This window comes from Schistocerca americana, unplaced genomic scaffold (genome assembly GCF_021461395.2).
Source record: "Schistocerca americana isolate TAMUIC-IGC-003095 unplaced genomic scaffold, iqSchAmer2.1 HiC_scaffold_332, whole genome shotgun sequence".
In the NCBI taxonomy this organism is placed as follows: Eukaryota; Metazoa; Arthropoda; class Insecta; order Orthoptera; family Acrididae; genus Schistocerca; species Schistocerca americana.
The window spans coordinates 20,001-25,000 of record NW_025726052.1 but is presented as its reverse complement, the minus strand read 5'-3'; the positions used below and the strand labels follow the sequence as shown (position 1 = coordinate 25,000).

Genomic DNA, 5,000 nt, shown 5'->3' with positions numbered 1-5,000 from the left:
TCCCGGCAAGCGCGCGCGGTTCTTCCCGGATGACGGACCTACCTGGCCCGGCCCCGGACCCGCGCCGCTGTTGGCTCGGGATGCTCTCGGGCGGAATAATCGCTCCCGTCAGCGGCGCTTCAGCTTTGGACAATTTCACGACCCGTCTTGAAACACGGACCAAGGAGTCTAACATGTGCGCGAGTCATTGGGCTGTACGAAACCTAAAGGCGTAATGAAAGTGAAGGTCTCGCCTTGCGCGGGCCGAGGGAGGATGGGGCTTCCCCGCCCTTCACGGGGCGGCGGCCTCCGCACTCCCGGGGCGTCTCGTCCTCATTGCGAGGTGAGGCGCACCTAGAGCGTACACGTTGGGACCCGAAAGATGGTGAACTATGCCTGGCCAGGACGAAGTCAGGGGAAACCCTGATGGAGGTCCGTAGCGATTCTGACGTGCAAATCGATCGTCGGAGCTGGGTATAGGGGCGAAAGACTAATCGAACCATCTAGTAGCTGGTTCCCTCCGAAGTTTCCCTCAGGATAGCTGGTGCTCGTACGAGTCTCATCCGGTAAAGCGAATGATTAGAGGCCTTGGGGCCGAAACGACCTCAACCTATTCTCAAACTTTAAATGGGTGAGATCTCCGGCTTGCTTGATATGCTGAAGCCGCGAGCAAACGACTCGGATCGGAGTGCCAAGTGGGCAACTTTTGGTAAGCAGAACTGGCGCTGTGGGATGAACCAAACGCCGAGTTAAGGCGCCCGAATCGACGCTCATGGGAAACCATGAAAGGCGTTGGTTGCTTAAGACAGCAGGACGGTGGCCATGGAAGTCGGAATCCGCTAAGGAGTGTGTAACAACTCACCTGCCGAAGCAACTAGCCCTGAAAATGGATGGCGCTGAAGCGTCGTGCCTATACTCGGCCGTCAGTCTGGCAGTCATGGCCGGTCCTTGCGGCCGGCCGCGAAGCCCTGACGAGTAGGAGGGTCGCGGCGGTGGGCGCAGAAGGGTCTGGGCGTGAGCCTGCCTGGAGCCGCCGTCGGTGCAGATCTTGGTGGTAGTAGCAAATACTCCAGCGAGGCCCTGGAGGGCTGACGCGGAGAAGGGTTTCGTGTGAACAGCCGTTGCACACGAGTCAGTCGATCCTAAGCCCTAGGAGAAATCCGATGTTGATGGGGGCCGTCATAGCATGATGCACTTTGTGCTGGCCCCCGTTGGGCGAAAGGGAATCCGGTTCCTATTCCGGAACCCGGCAGCGGAACCGATACAAGTCGGGCCCCTCTTTTAGAGATGCTCGTCGGGGTAACCCAAAAGGACCCGGAGACGCCGTCGGGAGATCGGGGAAGAGTTTTCTTTTCTGCATGAGCGTTCGAGTTCCCTGGAATCCTCTAGCAGGGAGATAGGGTTTGGAACGCGAAGAGCACCGCAGTTGCGGCGGTGTCCCGATCTTCCCCTCGGACCTTGAAAATCCGGGAGAGGGCCACGTGGAGGTGTCGCGCCGGTTCGTACCCATATCCGCAGCAGGTCTCCAAGGTGAAGAGCCTCTAGTCGATAGAATAATGTAGGTAAGGGAAGTCGGCAAATTGGATCCGTAACTTCGGGATAAGGATTGGCTCTGAGGATCGGGGCGTGTCGGGCTTGGTCGGGAAGTGGGTCAGCGCTAACGTGCCGGGCCTGGGCGAGGTGAGTGCCGTAGGGGTGCCGGTAAGTGCGGGCGTTTAGCGCGGGCGTGGTCTGCTCTCGCCGTTGGTTGGCCTCGTGCTGGCCGGCGGTGCAGGATGCGCGCGCCTGCGCGGCGTTCGCGCCCCGGTGCTTCAACCTGCGTGCAGGATCCGAGCTCGGTCCCGTGCCTTGGCCTCCCACGGATCTTCCTTGCTGCGAGGCCGCGTCCGCCTTAGCGTGCTCCTCCGGGGGCGCGCGGGTGCGCGGATTCTCTTCGGCCGCCATTCAACGATCAACTCAGAACTGGCACGGACTGGGGGAATCCGACTGTCTAATTAAAACAAAGCATTGCGATGGCCCTAGCGGGTGTTGACGCAATGTGATTTCTGCCCAGTGCTCTGAATGTCAACGTGAAGAAATTCAAGCAAGCGCGGGTAAACGGCGGGAGTAACTATGACTCTCTTAAGGTGGCCAAGTGGCGGCGGCGTGGCTGCATCCGGACTTGGCTTTTCGAAGTGCGGTCTTGATGTAGTCGTGCTGCTGCTGCGAGGTGCCTTCCTTGGGTTATAGTTACAGGGAGAGTGATGCGCAATACATGGGCCTAGCCCTCTTAGCCTCTCCTCTCCTGCGGTCTTCTCCCCTTCTCGTGGGCCCGCTGATTTTTGCAGAGTGGAAGACCGCACCAGGGGCTTGGGGGGGTTACCAGCCCCCCCTCGCATTATCCCTTTATAGTTGGGGGCAGCCGACAAGAAACAAGAGATGGTGGCCCTTCCGCTGAAGGTGCCACCCCAGCTACCCCAGCACCTATCCGGCCAACCGGCCGTAACGAAAATGCGATAGTTTGTGTAGCTCCCTTTGCTTGCAGTGAGTGCCACCGCACTTTTACCACGAAGAACGGTCTCGGGGTCCATCGCCGCCGCCAACACCCTGCGGCCGCCAACGCTGAGATCGTGACGGAGAGGCATCGCGCGAGGTGGACGGAGGAAGAAGTCCTGTCGCTCGCCAAGGCAGAGGCCGAACTGTTCCTGGAGAGGGACGCCCGGTTCTTCTTTGTAAATCAAGAACTTACCAGGATGTTCCCCGACCGAACGCTTGAGGCAATCAAGTGCCGACGGCGGCAAGCTGCCCACAAGCAGCTTGTCCGCCAATTCATGGAGGCACTTGAGATCGGTCGGGGTGAAGAGCCGGCGTCCCGCCGTGGAGCAGCGAGCTCGCTGCCTGACGCGGGCGAGGCCGCTGTGCCGCCCGTCGACGCAGCCGAGGACTTCGCGGCCGACACCACCGGGCCGCCGCCGGAGGGGCCGACTGACGCCGCCATCTGGGAGCATCTGGCGGGGCTACCTGCTTCCGCCCAGCGTTCCTCTGCCCTGGATCGAGTCATTGGTCTGGGGCGGGGCACGCCGCCCGATGTCATCCTGGGCATGCTCCCGGATGCCCTTGCGTCGGTCGGGTCCAGGGGGGAGAGGTCGATCACCAGGACACAGCGGCCGCGCCAACCATCCAAGCGGCCGCCTGCCGCCCCGCCGCTGCAGAAGCGCAAGCGGCGCCGCTGGGAATACGCGCGGACACAGGACGCCTTCCGTAGGTCGCGTGCGCGTTGCGTGCGCGGCTTGCTGGACGGCACCCTGCTGCAGCCGCCACCCGACATCCCCGGTCTGCTGGACTTCTGGGCGGACCTCTTCACGAAGAAGCCGATCTCCACCGCCGGCTTCATCCGTGACCGCCTTCTCCCGCACTCGGAGCCTGTCGCTCCTGAGTGCCTATGGGGGCCGGTCACACGTGAGGAGGTCGCTGCTGCCTTGCCGCCCAGGGGATCGGCAGCCGGGCCGGACGGCCTGACTCCAGCGGAGCTGCGGCGCCTGCCGCATGAAGTCCTGGTGAAACTCTTGAACCTCTTCCTCCTGGCCCGCGCCCTCCCCGAGCGTCTGCTTCGCGCCCGGACGTCACTTCTCCCCAAAACGGCTGCACCAACATCCCCCGCTGACTTTCGCCCCATTACGGTCTGCTCGGTGTTGGCGCGGACCTTTCACAAGGTTCTCGCGTCACGCCTGATGCGTGCATGTGCTGTGGACGAACGTCAGCGGGCATTCATCCCCCGGGATGGGATGTTGGAAAACACCTTCATCTTGGACACTGCTCTCACCGACGCAGTCCGCTCCTGTCGCTCTGTTTTTGTGGCATCGATCGACGTCTCTAAAGCGTTTGATTCGGTGGACCATGCCGCCCTCCGCCCCGTGCTGAGGGCTCATGGCCTGCCGGATTGCTTTATTGAGTACGTCGAAAGGTGTTACGAGGGTAGCACGACGGTGATAGCGGGCGGCGCCGACGTGGGCGTGCCCCTGCAGCCGGCTAGGGGTGTGCGTCAGGGTGACCCCCTCTCCCCCCTCCTTTTCAATTTTGCGGTGGACTATGTTTTGAGTCAACTTCCCTCCCACATCGGAGCTCGGATCCTTGGTCGCAGAGTTAACGCTGCGGCCTTCGCAGATGACGTCCTGCTTTTTGCATCGACCGCGAGGGGATTGCAGTCCCTCATCGACGCAGCCGTCGCAGCCCTCGCCCATCTGGGGCTGCAGATCAACGCCCGGAAGTGTTTCACCCTCGCCTTAGTCGCGTCTGGGCGCGACAAGAAGGTGAAGGTCGACGCCGACGTTACCTTCAAAGCGGGCAACGCCACCGTGCCCGCCCTACGTGTGGGTGAAACCTTCCGGTACCTGGGACTGCAATTCTCCACCGCTGGTCGCTGCGTTTTCAACCCACGACGCCACCTGGTGGAGCAGCTGGACGTCATCTCCCGAGCTCCGCTCAAGCCGCAACAGCGCCTCCACGCCCTCACCACCGTACTTCTGCCTGGCCTGTACCATGGGCTGGCCCTCAGCCGCACCCGAGTGGGTGCGTTGAAAGCGGCAGATGTGACCATCCGTGCCGCCGTCAGGAGATGGTTCCGCCTTCCGGCGGACACTCCCCTGGGCTACTTCCACGCTCCTGTAGCCCAGGGAGGCCTCGGCATCCCATCATGCCGATGGATGGGGCCAACACTTCGCCGGTCCCGTCTCCTGGCGCTGAAGAGGATTGGGCCAGCCGCCGACGGTGCAGGCCGGGACGAGGTGCAGCGTGAGATTGAGGCGCTGGAGCGGCATCTTATGTGGGAGGGCCACCTCCTCAAATCGTCGACGCAGGTTGGAGAGATGTGGGCCGCGCGCCTGCACGTTGCCTTTGACGGTGCGGCGCTGTCATCTTCCGCCGCCGTCAAGGGGCAACACCAGTGGGTCGCTGACACCAGTCGCCTGCTATCTGGGCGTAACTTCATCGACGCTCTCCGCGCCCGCATCAACGCCTTCCCCACGAAGGCACGGCGCAGTCGC

General features: G+C 62.4%; 1 pseudogene; it reads left to right on the top strand.

Annotated features, from left to right (window-relative positions):
- Positions 1 to 5,000, top strand: part of LOC124580556 — a 7,959-nt pseudogene that overhangs the window by 779 nt on the left and 2,180 nt on the right.